At 40.8% G+C, this 15,182-nt stretch overlaps 1 non-coding gene across 1 annotated transcript; it reads left to right on the plus strand.

Annotated features, from left to right (window-relative positions):
* The first annotated feature begins 14,803 nt into the window (after nucleotides 1-14,803).
* Nucleotides 14,804-14,910, plus strand: LOC135150961 (small nucleolar RNA R71). Its single transcript, XR_010289421.1, has one exon. It is a non-coding gene; the product is annotated as a small nucleolar RNA R71 (small nucleolar RNA).
* Nucleotides 14,911-15,182: the final 272 nt, after the last annotated feature.

Raw genomic sequence — 15,182 nt, forward strand, 5'->3', positions numbered from 1 at the left:
GAAAATAATACTAATTACAGTCTGGATTATATCTTACAATTTCCAGAATTCAAAAATAAATACAAGTAGCCATCGTTCCTCTAGACTGAACTAATTGTTCTTTGGTTTCTTGGCTCTTGAATTGATCAGGTACCGCTCAACTCTTCTTTTTTCAGCATCTTCTTCTTTCTTCTGAGTGAGCTTATTTTCAATTTCTTCAATCCTGGCAGTTATAGTACTCAGTGCCACTTGCTCCAATGTATTCTCAGGTAGTGGTTGCTCAAGATTCTTCTTCATCTTCTCTAAAGTCTGCAAGTGGACCATCTTCAATTTCTTGAAAGTGATATTAAGTTCCATGCCTTCAATTTTCATGATGACCCTTGATGGATGAGCACGAACTCTCGAAGTGTTGTGAACAGTCTCTACAACTTTCCTTATCTCCATAAGATCTATCAGTTTCTTGAGTACACACTTATCTTCTTTAACCACAGACCACTTAACAACACCAACTTCCCGAGTAATTCTCTTTGATGAGAATTTTCCAATATCTTCAAGTGGTATAGCTGTAGCCTCAGAATCTTTCTTCTTTTTGAATATAATGGAGATTGGATTGTAAGTAACAACAGGCTCATTTGGATTTTCAGGAATTTCAGGGTTGAGTGGAGGCAATGGATTTGGTGGTTGACAGTTGATTGCTAATAAGTCCAAGTCTCTAATAGCAGCAAAATTCAGACGATAAGCATATAGCAATTCAGCAGTTAGTCTTCCTTTACTGGTTCTAGAGCACTTCTCTCTCACTTGGGCTTCCAGGTATTTCAGTATTCGAGGAGAGTAAGTTGACAATGCTTCATCAGTGAGTCCAATACTCTGAATCATACAATCCTTGAAATACTTGATTACTCAAGGCTTGTCATGAATTTCAACTCCAATATCAGTGATCCATTCTTCCACCATGTCCCTGAATACTTCATTGTGCTTCCTGCCGGTTGAGATGATCTTGTTTCTTACCACAAACAATTCAGTTAGAGAGAGATCCCTGAGAAACTGACTTGACGCATGCATGAGTCCATGGACTTCTCTTTGAAGTTCAAATGACATGTTTACCATCCATCCTCTCCTGGGAAGAACAACAATAGATACAGTAGATATGATATCATTTAATACCTCATGATAGTCATGTAGATCTTTGTAGTTGTTTCTGAAGGAATCAAAGATATCTTTCACCTCCCCATCATCATTCTCCTAATTGACCTCTGGAAAGTCAAACACAGCCCTGGCAGCATCCCATTCCTCTCCTTCCTTATGTAAGTTGGCAAGCCTCCTTTCCCTTCGAATCCGTCTCTGATTTTCTAACTTTTCCCTTGCTCTCCTCTGCTCAGCATGTTCTCTGGAGACTTCAGCAATATCCTAAGGGTTTGCAATTTCAAACTCTTCAGCAGGGAAAATGTCATTATGATATGCAAGTTCATCAGCAAAGACTTCATTTTGAGGGATTTCACCTTCCTCCAGATCATCATCAGCTCCAAGCATCCTAATCACCCGATCATTGTCTACAAACTCAGGAATATATTCATCATGATCATAGCTTGATTGTCCTTGAAGAGCAGAGTCAATAAGCTCTTCAGATACTCCAGTGATCATCCTTTTTCCACGTGCTTTTTCTATTGCTCTCTCCCCCTCAGTTGAGTAATCCTCTCGTGAAAGTTGAGAAGCCAGTAGCTTAGCCTCTAGAGCAGCCAACCTTTTTTCCATTGTAGACTTTATTTCAACTAACTCCTCCCGTAGAACAAGATTCTCAGCTTCTAAGTGTTGAACTTTGAATTTTAGAGCTTCAAATTCTATCACTGATACAGTTGGAATAGTTGTGTCAAATGTAGGTTGAGCTGTGGGGTTCTCACTTGTTCGTTGTGTAGGTGTTTCTCTCGTTTCACTCATAGATTATACACTTAGTTGGGTAGAGGGATTCTGTATAGCAAGTTCTGTTGGTGTTTCCCTCTCACTCAAAGTTCTTCCAGCATCTATAGTGGATGTACCTGTAGGAGAAATCTTCTTAGCCTCTTCTAGAGAGGTCACAGAAGGTGCAATGAGGGTTCGTGAGCCTTCGTCCTCAGTTTCCTCATCAGATGAATCTGATTCATAGGAAAAAAGTTGCCAATTACGCGAAGGTAGTGAGTCCTTAAGTGGATCCTGAGTTGGAATCTCAGGGTGGGTAGACACAGGGCTCGAAGGATGTGATCCTTGAACAGGCGAAGCACCCTGGTTTCCCACAACTGCCACTGACGGCGAAAGACTTTGTGAAAAGTCCTCTGTAACTGGCACACTTCCTGATATGAAGGCCTCAGAAACAGATTGCCGTTCATCTTCGAGAGGTGAAGAGTCCCGTAAGGGATCTGTGAATGTTCCTCCCAGGGGGGTAGACGAAGGTGGAGATTGTGGCAAATCATCTAAGTTTCCTCCAGAAGCTGGTGAAGGCACTTGACCCTGAATAGGATCTAAAACAGCAGTGTCTATCCCTGACATGGACGACAAGGTGTTAGCAACCGTCAATTCTTCAATTGTGTGTGCAACCTCACTATGCATTGACAAAATATTTGGTTGAGGTGGTGAAGAAGTAGATAGTACTGCAGTTGTCTCAGGTTCTATTCTCCCAATTTGACTAGTAGACAGAGCTTCAGAATCAGAAACATCTTCCTTATGTGGTGCACTAAAGGCACTTTCTCCCTCACGCTCAGATATTTCTTGTGGTTGGCTAAGGGGTTGAGATGATTCTGCAACAATTGTTTGTGTAAAGGTGCCGGGGTTATGAATTTGTGTGTTGTCAAATTCACTGGCACGTGGAGGAAGTGGAGTGAGTGGATTGAGATCCAGTAAATTCTGGACCCAATCTTCAGGTGCACTAAATGAAAGATTATCAGGATCAGTAGTAGGCATACCTGATTGGAGTACTGGATTGTATGTGTTGGAAAAGAGTTCATCAATATCCAGCATCTCATTTTGATTGGTTTCAGCTTCAGTGGTTTGGACAGGGACTTCCACTTCATCTTCCGAATCAGTGGTGTTGTCCTGCAAAGAATCCTCTCCTTCTTCAGATTGAACTTCATGTTCAGAAGAGTCTTCTGCAGCATCCTCCACTATTACCTCCTCTTCCTCTACTTCAGCATTCTGAGCCTCAGGAATGTCTACTTGAATTACTGGCTCAGGTTCTGGCTCAACTTGCTGTTCAGGAGCCTCCTCAGCAACAACTTCAGCAACAGCAGGTTGAACAGGTGGTGGAGGCACATTCTGATTGTTGAGAAATGCTTGCATTGCCTCAGGAATCACCACTTGTTCATTGTTGGTATAGTTCTGATGATTTTCCATCATAAAAATGACTCTCGTAGTCATGAAACACGATATTATATTGTCTGCATTTGGGTAGACAGCACGCTCAGCTGGGGTCAGCAATTGATTCAACACTATTTGGAAGAATTGAGGATATAAGAGCACATGTCTAGCTTTCCTCAGAGAATCCTGAAATGCTCCCCTTATCAAATGACCTAGATTAATCCTTGTGTTCTGTGCTATAGCTATGCCAATCTCCTGATTGAATGAAGTTATTCCATGAAATCCACCAGTCTTGGGTGCAAATACATAGGAAATGGAATTAAAGAAGAAATTCCATTCCCTAGGCAGATGTCTGACATATAGTTTTGATGGAAGTTCCCCATCAGTTCCCCTTTAACAGTGAATGGCATAGAAGAAGCTTATCCCCTCAGCTTTGTCAGGTACTGCCTCGAAATCCTCTTTTGGCAATTGAAGTGCAGTGTTCAGGGTGTTTTCAGTAATGATCAGTGTTCGTCCCTGAATGACACATTTAATGCAAAGTACATGTCCTTCATTCACAACAGAAATAGAAGACAGAAAATCTCGAAGTAGAGATTTGTTAAGCATAACAGATTCAGTCATAGCAAATCTAGCAAAAGAAAACTCAGACATATATCGAACCCAACGTCGATAATTTGCTTGCGTAATTAAATTATTATTTTCAACAATTGTGTAATTTGTCTTCGGAATATCAAAATTTGCAGCCATTTTTAATTAAAATTAAAAATGATTAGAAATTTCGTTTCACGAAAAATAACAGACAAATATTCACTTTTGTTACGAAAATAATTAGTTAAATACGCTCCGAAAAGCCCTAAATCCAAGAATTTTAGATTTCGATGAAATTACAATATGTTGTTCCTCTCGAAATTCTAAGAATAATGGGATCGATTATGCAAATTTTCGACAACAAAATCATGTAGAAATCTAGCCTAGAAGTTCAAAAGTTTCGAAAACCCTTGTCGAAAAACGACGATGGATCGTGAAGATTTTGGTATGAATAGAAAGGTCTCGTCAAGTGGGTTTTAAAATAGGTTTCCAATCGAAAAATGGACACGGATTTCGTGGTGTTTTGAAGATTCAAAAACTCTCGAGTTCGAGTTTTTTTTTTGAAACAGTGGAGAGGGTTTGGCTGCGTGTGTATATGAGTATGTATATTAGAGAGAATATGAGAAAATCAGTCTAAGTGTGAGCTATATACATACAGTAGCATTGAGGCGCAAGTTGGTTAATGACCAACTTGCCCCTCATAGTGTACACAGTACAAACAAAGGTGGCGCAACAATGGAATTGACCGTTTTGCCCTCTATACAATGAAGTATAGAGGCGCAACTTCAGAACAACTTAGAAATTTCTAAGTTAACACAAGACTACAGCCATCATGTGTACTACGAGGCGCAACTTGTAAAAAGACAAGATTGCCCTCTATAGTACACATATATAACCATGGCGCAAGTTCAGTTTGAACTTAGAATTTTCGAGAAATCAATTCAATTAAGCGAAAATTCAATATTTTATCGAATAATCTTGATCAAACCAAAATAATTCAATAACGTAATGAATTACTCATAATTAATTCAAATAATGTTAAACTAAATTAAGTTTAGTCAAACAATAATTAAATAATTATGCTGCAATTATTTTAATTATAATCTAATTAATGGATAACTTAAAATAATTTGAATTGCTTCAAATCCATTAATCAAATTAAATTAAAATATGAAACAAATAAACACTAATATTCATTAATTGAATATAAGTACTCAAATAATTCAAGAAAATTAATTCTAAATATCTACCACATAACAAATAATCACATAATCATATAAAATCATGCAAATCATATAAATCATGGCAAATAATTAAAACTAATTATCAGATAAATATGTAAAATACTGGATGCTCTTTGTAAATTCACAAGTCCTGAAAATATTGTCATATTAAAACTTGTGAACTTACGAACAGATTGCAGTTATTTCTTGTCTAATTAATTAGACATATTTAACATCCCAATTTCACCAACCAGTCTAGAGAAAGTGGATTCGTCTAGTGGTTTAGTGAAGATGTCTGCAATTTGTTGATCAGTAGGTACGAAGTGTAACTCTACTGTTCCATTCATGACATGCTCGCGAAGGAAATGATACCTGATATCAATGTGCTTTGTCCTGGTGTGTTGAACAGGATTGTGAGCAATGGCAATGGCACTCGTGTTATCACACAGAATCGGAATTTTATCCAACATGAGTCCATAATCTTGTAGTTGATTCCTCATCCACAAGATTTGAGCACAGCAACTTCCAGCAGCTATGTATTCAGCTTCCGCTATAGACGTAGACACGGAGTGTTGCTTCTTGCTGTATGTTCGCACAAAATCATGCAAGTGTACGTGGTCACAAGTAATATAGAATATAATTCAAGTTTGTTCCCACAGAGACTGGTGTATTCAGAAATATGCACTTATGCACCAATGTATGATTATTATTCAATGCTTAGACAAGTATCAAATTGGGGTTTGGTTTTCTACTTAACTAATCCTATTCGAATTATGAAACTAAGAATTATTAACTAAGAAAATAACGATTTACTAATGAGAAATAAACATGGGATTCTAACTTCATCATATACTTCATTCAGAATTATGCCTTATCGATATGTGATGGTTGATAACTAATCAGATAACACGAAACTGATACACGCTAACTGTCGTTATACGTGCACCATACTGCTACACATCCACAATTAAGATAGAAGGTAAACAGACTCCAATTATGCTTAGACCCTATATGCCTATAGAATTTGAAAACATAATGGTTGAAGAACAAGTTATCTATCAAGATTACATAGGGCGATGCAAGATGGTTAAAATCACACCACTAATCATGTATATCGAATACATAATCCTATGTTCGCATGGCAAGTTCTAAATCAATATATCCACTGTCGCTTCAATAAAGATTAACCCACAACTTAGATGTTAGCTACGCATGTAAGAAGAATAAGCACAACCAATACGAAGAAATCAAACATTCATCACATAAATAATTAAGGCAAATCAACTACTGAAATCCATATATAAATCCGCTAGAATCCCACGATAATGATTAGTTCATAATCGAACTTCTCATCATCATGGGTTCAAATGTAAACATGGTACTGAATAGGAAAAACAAAGTCAAAGTACTAGAATAAGAGTTAAGAAACAAATCCGCAACGAGCATCCAAAGTTACGCCTACTTTGGTCCCCCCAAGCCTTTCTTAAACTTCCCCAGCGATCGGGCCTTGAAACGGATCAGAAACGGGCAAACGGGCTTAAATTCGCTGCCAGTTTGGTGCGGGTGCGCCAGATTTGGGGCAGGTGCGCCAGATTTGGGGCGGGTGCCCCAATTCAGCAGCCCACTTTTTTGTCCATAACTTTTGACTCGCGCATCCGATTGCTTCCCCGTTTTTTTTCAATGAAAGCTATGAATCTCCTCTTCGTTCTCCTCCAAAGAAACCTACACAACATCACACTAAAACATATCAAAAACATCAAAAGCTTGAGGTCAGATTATCCATTTAAGTCAAGACGAAGGCTTCCAAGTGGATATAAAATCCACTTATCACACCCCCAAACTTAAATCGATGCTTGTCCTCAATCATAGACACACACACAAATACTAATAATGTAATGCATGAATGCAACTAAATGCCTACATCTATCGAATCATGAAGTGTAATCCTTGTTAACTTAGCATCCTCAAACTATGCAACATTCTCGGCATTCATCTTTTTCACACATTAGCCATGTCCTCTCCACTACAAGTGTGAAGTGCATCGTGTGTGCTAGCATGCTCTCTAGTGAAACAAAACAAAGACTATCAAACTTCAACAAAGTCCTCACTATGAGCCGTTAATCAGAATAAGGTTTAAACACTTCTTTACTAAAGAGTCAACTACCATTTAGGGTCACTAAAGAATTCCTATGCCTTTCCTATTTTTTTTCTTTTTTTTTTCTTTTACTTGCTAAGTCTAAGGTTGGGACGCTTCTCAGAGTAAGTGAGTCACGACCGCTAGTCGACTTCGCTTTTCTCCTCTCTTTTTTTCTCTCTTTTTTTTTTAATCAAGTAATTCTCCAGTAATCAAAGGTTGTGAAAGGTCACCAAGAATTTGCTTATTCTAATACATTTGCACTTAATACCAGCACAAGTACATGGATCGTCCCTTTCACATGACATTGCATTTTACCCATTGATCTCAAAGGAGTACTTGATAATTTTTATTCTTTTTTTTTCTTTTTTTTAGAAAGGCATATTCATCCCTTAACTCCCCCAAACTTAAGATTTACAAACTCTAAGTTCAAAAAGAGAATAATCCTAACTCTACACCCGACTCAACACGAGGACTCAAGAAATAAGTTAGTCTAAGTCTTATCTCTAGAGCATAAGTGTAATTACAATTTCCACACAAGCAGTTTTCAAGTAACAAGGCATCACATATGATCGAAATTACTAGCCAAGAAATTATGCACATAAACTCATCATAGGAAATCAACTTGGACAACAACTTCAAGAATCATGCAAATGCAACTGTATGAAACTACTACACATACTAACAAGCATATATAAAACAAAACTAACTAATATGTAACAATATGAAATAACTTGCTAAACTATATGCAACATGCAACCTATATGAACACACACATCACTACTAGTCCTTAGATTACCACCCCCAAACTTAAAATATTCAATGTCCTCATTGAAGGTGATAAAAAGGATCGAATGTACCTATAAGGAGTCAGAACGATCACTCTCCTCACCCTCATCGGGTGAAGAGTCAGCTGGAGGATAAATCATATCTGCACCGAACACAGGCCACTCCACATCTACGCCCGTAGCACGAAAAGCAGTCCTCAACGCCTGTGTCAAGTCCCTCGCAAAACGGCTATGCATATCATGCATAGTATCCATACGCCTCGGGAGCCGCCTAAACTGTGAATCACTGAAACCACGGCGCCCCGTACCAGAGCTCTCCACGGGCTCAGAAGGCCCCGCGATCTCTCGAACTGGTGAAACTGGAGGTGGTGCTCTCATCCGTCTACCATCGGCATCTCTATAACCCAATCTTCGAAGGCTGGCGTAACCACCCTGCCACTCAGGTAGCCGCTCTATAATAGCATGATCAATAGCGGCACCCGGCATCTGCAACTGCTCATCTGTTGACCAACGAACACCCACTGCAGTATATAACTTGGTCACTATCGTCGCGTGAGGTATAGCCACTCCAGTGCGACTCCTCAAAAATCTCATAATGTTTTGGTGGATGACGTATGCAATATCCACATACTTCCCACTCAGAATCCCAAACAACAATATAGCCCTATCGACAGTGACATCGTGGTGGTGTCCCGATGGCATAATACTATGGCAAATAAACAGGTTCCACGCTCGAGCATACCTGTTCATAGTAGAGGCAGGGAAAGAGACTCTCACATTCGTAGACGGATTACGCTTCCACGTAGTACCCGGAATGCATAACTCATAGACAATTTGATCTAAATCAATGTTCCTCTTGTCCTTTCGCACCCAATCATCCTGAGTGGACTCCATCTCAGTGCCCCCAATAAGAGCTTGGATTGTCTCCAAGGTATAATCCACAGTCAACCCCCTAACAACTGAATACCCGTTTCGATCCGCTCGGGCATTAGCATAAAACTCCCGCACAATACTCATCGGCACCGGTGCCGGTGCCTCACAAAACGACTCCCACCCCCTATTCCGAATCATCTGCACCAACTCACCATCACCCGGTGAAGGCAAGAACCCCCTCTCTTTAGCAATAGGCTTACCCAAAAGCCGAGTAAACTCCTCTCGAGCCTCCGGAGTCGTGAACTTAACAACCTCAACCCCCAAACTCGATGAATCCGTGGATGTGGCACGTACACTACTACTTTCGGCTCTCCTCGCTCTTTTGGGTGCCATGGGTTTGAATGTGTGTAGTGGTTGTAGAGATTTTTGGAAGATTTAGAGAAAAGAGAGGAAGTGGTGTAGGATTGTGTATATAGGTGAATGTATATGGATGTAGTGTTTGAATTGGATTAGGAATAAGTGTGTTGGAAGAAAGAGATGAGATTATGCTTGTGGGTATGTATGGATTGTAAGTATATGTATGTATGTATAGATGTGGGTTGAAGAAGATGGAGTTGGGGTTGTGTTTTGTGTTTGATTTTGGTAGAGATTGGGGCTGAAATTTATGAATTGGAAGTGTATGGGTGCTGGGAAGTATGGAAATTAGGCTGGAATACAAGCAAAAAACGCAAGAATTTTTTTTTTATATAACCCAGCAGCCGCACTGCCGAAACAGCGCAGGCGCCCCGGCCACGGCGCAGGCGCGCCGCTCGCGCGGGTGCGCTGCGCGTGGCGCGGGTGCGCAAGAGTTCCAGCGCGCGCGAGGGTCACAGCGAGCGCCACTGGCAGTTCGGCGCGGGTGCCGCGCGTTTTGGCGCACCTGCCCCGTTCCGCCAGTGGTTTAACACCCCAAAATTTTTCTAACTCAAATTTTTTTTATTTTTTTTCAAAAAGTAAAACATTAGAACACGTGGGTTGCCTCCCACGAAGCGGTTGTTTAACGTCATTAGCTTGACGTGAAGTCCAAAGAATTAAATAATAGTGAGGATGGTGCTTACCGACTCGCGATTCACTGGTCCTCCGAAATATGGCTTCAATCTTTGTCCATTCACTTTAAATGATTTCTCTGGTGTTGTTTCATATATTTCAATTGCTCCATGTGGAAACACCGTCTTTATTGTGAAAGGACCCGACCATCTAGACTTCAACTTTCCCAGAAATAGCCTTAGGCGAGAATTAAAAAGTAACACTTGTTGGCCAATGAAGAAATCCTTTTGCACCAACTTCCTATCATGCCATCTCTTCACTTTTTCCTTGTAGAGTTTATTGTTCTCATACGCCTGAAGCCTAAACTCGTAGAGTTCATTAATTTGAAGCATTCTTTTCTCACCAGCAGCTGTCATATCCAAGTTCAATTTCTTCAAGGCCCAATATGCTTTGTGCTCTAACTCCGCGGGCAAATGACATGCTTTTCCATAGACCAACTGAAATGGTGACATCTCCAATGGAGTCTTATAAGCCGTTCTATAGGCCCAAACAGCCTCATCAAGCTTCAACGCCCAATCTTTCCTCGAAGGACTCACAACTTTCTCTAAGATTCGCTTGATTTCACGATCAGATACCTCAGCTTGGCCATTCGTTTGAGGATGATAGGATGTGGCAACTCTATGATTGATACCAAACCGTTCCATCAGCGCTGTGAACTTGCGATTGCAAAAGTGTGATCCTTCATCACTGATTATAACTCGAGGAGTACTAAAACGAGTGAATATATTCTTCTGAAGAAAATTTATGACTACCGCATCTGTGTTGGTTGGTAAAGCTTTGACTTCGACCCATTTAGACACGTAATCCACAGCGAGAAGAATGTAGAGATTATTGCAAGACGAGATAAAGGGTCCCATGAAGTCTATACCCCACACATCGAAGATTTCAACCTCAAGAAGTACATTGAGGGGCATTTCATCCCTTCGAGAAATATTACCAACCCTTTGACAACGATCGCATTTCAACACAAACTGATGAGCGTCCTTGAAGAGTGTAGGCCAAAAGAAACCCGCCTGCAAAATACGAGCAGCTGTCTTCTGCCCTCCATAGCGTCCTCCATAAGTGGAGTCGTGGTAAGCTTGCAAGATTCCTTCAATCTCACTGTATGGAATGCACCTTCTGATAATTTGATCGGAACCTTGGCGAAACAAAAATGGCTCATCCCAACGATATCACTTCGCTTCATGAAGAAACTTTTTCTTTTGAGCATAAGACAAATCAGGAGGAATGACATTACTCACAAGATAATTCACTATGTCTGCAAACCATGGCTCTTCTTCTTGTAACCCAAATAGCTGTTCATCAGGGAAAGACTCATTGATTAGAGTGGTGTCCTTGGATGCTCGCGCTTGATCTTCCAATCGAGAGAGATGATCAGCCACCTGATTTTCAGTACCCTTTTTATCCTTGATCTCTAACTCGAACTCCTGAAGTAAGAGAACCCATCGAATCAATCGAGGCTTCGAGTCTTTCTTTGATACTAGATACCGAATGGCAGCATGATCGGTGTAAACCAACACCTTTGTCCCAAGCAAATAAGACCTGAATTTCTCGAATCCATAAACAATAGCCAGCAGCTCCTTCTCTGTAGTAGTGTAATTCAGCTGAGCACCATTGAGAGTCTTACTAGCATAGTAAATAACATGGAAGATGTTATTCTTTCTCTGACCAAGCACAGCTCCCACCGCATAGTCACTAGCATCACACATCATCTCGAAAGGCTCATTCCAATCAGGTGCAGTAATAACAGGTGCTGTGGTTAATTTCTTCTTAAGAGTTTCGAACGCAGCCAAGCACTCTTCATCAAATTTGAAGGGCACATCCTTTTCAAACAAGTTGCACAAGGGTTTGGTGATTTTAGAGAAGTCCTTGATGAACCGTCGATAGAAACCCGCGTGACCAAGAAAACTCCGAATCCCCTTTACTGAGATTGGTGGAGGAAGATTTTCAATTGTCTCCACCTTAGCTTTGTCTACTTCAAGCCACTTGTTCGAAACTTTATGCCCCAGAATTATGCCTTCTTGAACCATGAAGTGGCATTTTTCCCAATTAAGAACGAGATTAGTTTCCACACATCTTTTTAGCACCATCGTCAAGTTGCTCAAGCATTCATCATAAGAAGTACCAAACACAGAAAAGTCATCCATAAACACCTCAACATTGGTACCAATCATCTCAGAGAAAATAGCCATCATGCATCTCTAAAAAGCTGCTGGTGCACCACAAAGTCCAAAAGAAAGACGACGGAAAGCAAATGTGCCAAAAGGGCAAGTGAAAGTGGTCTTCTCCTGATCCTCTGGTGCGATACAAATCTGATTGTACCCTGAATATCCATCAAGAAGACAATAGTACTCATGACCGGCCAACCTATCAAGCATCTGATCAATGAAAGGCAATGGGAAGTGATCTTTTCTGGTGGCTTTATTGAGTTTCCGATAATCCATGCATATTCTCCATCCTGTGACTGTTCGCGTTGGAATGAGCTCATTCTTCTCATTAGCTACCACGGTCATGCCTCCTTTCTTAGGCACACATTGAACATGGCTCACCCAAGAACTATCCGAGATTGGATAAATAATGCCTGCATCAAGCCACTTAAGAATCTCCTTCTTCACCACTTCTTCATAATTGGATTGAGTCTTCTCTGATGCTCAACAGTGGGTCTACTACCCTCCTCGATCAGAATTTTATGTTGACAATAAGAAGGGCTGATTCCCTTGATATCTGCAATAGTCCATCCAATGGCTGATTTGAACTCCCTAAGAATTCTCAAAAGCTTTTCTTCCTCAATACCTGAAAGGTTAGATGCAATAATTACAGGTAATGTAGAAGATTCACCAAGAAAGGCATACCTTAGGTGTTCGGGAAGTTGCTTAAGTTCAAGTTTAGGAGCTTCAACAATCGAGGGTTTCAGGCGTTCATGAGAATCTTTCAATTCCGATAACCCAAGAGATTCAATTCGAGGTACCATCCTTCTTCTCTAAGGAGAAGCATTCAAGTATTGAAGGTGTTCTTCTTCCTCCTCCCCACCGAATTCTGAGTCACCCGATAGAACCCTTTCCAAAATGTCAGTTTTCAGCCTGTTATCAATTTCCGAATGAGCTGCAGCTTCGAGCCAATCCACTTTAAAGCATTCCTCCTTATCTGATGGAAGTTTTATGGCATTGAATACATTGAAAGTGACCATCTGATCTTGAACTCTCATTGTGAGTTCACCCTTCTGAACATCAATCAAAGTCCGCCCTGTCGCAAGGAATGGTCTCCCCAAGATGATTGGAATCTTCTTATCTTCTTCAAAGTCGAGAATGACAAAATCAGCAGGGAAGATTAGCTTATCTACCTTTACCAACACATCTTCAACTATCCCCCTTGGGTATGTAATCGAACGATCAGCTAGTTGCAAAGACATATTAGTAGGTTTCAGCTCCATAAGACCAAGTTTCAAGAAAATAGACAAGGGCATCAGATTGATGCTAGCTCCCAAATCACATAAACACTTGTCGAATGACAGTTGCCCAATAGTACACGGGATTGTGAAGCTTCCTGGATCTTTCAGCTTCGGGGGCAATTTCTGTTGCAACACAGCACTACACTCCTCGGTCAAAGCCACAGTTTCCAATTCCTCAAGTTTGAGTTTTCGAGATAGAATACCTTTCATGAATTTAGCATAACTCGGCATTTGCTCTAGAGCCTCCGCAAAAGGTATGTTGATTTGTAATTTCTTGAAGACCTCTAGAAATTTTGTGAATTGTTTGTCGAGCTTATGCTTTTGAAGTCTCTTCGGAAACGGGGGAGGTGGATATACTTGCTTGACCCCAATATCAGCTTTCGGGCTAGATTTCTCGGCTGAATCCTTGCTTGCTTCCTCGTTGATTTTATTCTTGTCAGCTTCAACAACAGTTTTTTCACTATCTGACTTAGATGAGAGCACGGGTGTTTCAACCTGTTGATCACTCTCTTCCTTGTTTTGCTCTGTTGCTGATTCTTTTTCCTTCGTAACCTTTTTGGACCTTAAGGTGACAGCCTGTACCTGTTCCTTCATCTCTTTCTTACCCGGATTGGCCTCGGTATCACTAGGAAGCGTTCCTTGTGGTCTGTTTATCAACGCGTTAGCAATCTGCCCAATCTGATTCTCCAAAGTTTTGATTGACACTGCTTGGCTTTTAATCATTAATTTCATCTCTTCCCATTCAGATCTTTCGTTGGAAGACTGTCCAGCCACCCCATGATTTTATTGCTGGAATCCAGGTGGATGGAATTGCTGCTTCGGTGCAAACTGTTGTTGAAAACCAGAAGGGTTGAAAGGTCTAGCTCCTTGCTGCTGAAATTGTTGTTGCTGTTGTGGCATGAAGTTCTGATTATTGCTCCAGCTGAAATTTGGATGATTTCGATTATTCGGGTGATAAGTAGCCGGAGCTGGCTGCTGAGATCGTTGAAAATTGCTCACAAACTGAGCTGACTCGCTAGATACGGCACACTGATCAGTGGAATGTGTACCCGCACAAAGCTCACAAACTGAAGGTGGCTGCTGAATCCCCAAGTTAACCAAAGAGTCCATCTTCATAGTAAGAGCCTTGATTTGCGCAGTCAAGGCTGTAGTAGCATCAACATCCAGGATACCTGCTACTTTGCCCTGATGAAGACGCTGAGTAGGATTCTGATATTCGTTTGCAGCCATCATCTCGATCAACTCATAAGCCTCCTCATAACTCTTAGTCAATAGAGCTCCACCTGATGCTGCATCGAGCATTGGTCTCGATTGAGGTCCCAAGCCATTATAGAAGCAATTAATCACCATCCAATCAGGCATCCCACGATGTGGGCACTTCCGCAGCATCTCCTTGTAGCGTTCCCATGCCTCACATAAAGTTTCACCAGATAGCTGAGAGAATTGAGTGATAGCATTCCTCATTGCAGCTGTTTTGGCCATAGGGAAGAACTTAGAAAGAAATTTCTGAGCCAGATCCTCCCATGTCGTAATAGATCCTGCAGGAAGAGAATGCAACCATCCCTTAGCTTTATCCCTCAGAGAAAACGGGAACAGCCTCAATTTAATGGCATCTTCCGTAACACCATTGAACTTGAAAGTGTCACAGATCTCAATGAAGTCTCGAATATGCATATTAGGATCCTCTGTCGGAGAACCCCCAAACTGTACTGAGTTCTGTACCATCTGAATAGTGCTAG

This window comes from Daucus carota, chromosome 2 (assembly GCF_001625215.2).
Source record: "Daucus carota subsp. sativus chromosome 2, DH1 v3.0, whole genome shotgun sequence".
Lineage (NCBI taxonomy): Eukaryota > Viridiplantae > Streptophyta > Magnoliopsida > Apiales > Apiaceae > Daucus > Daucus carota.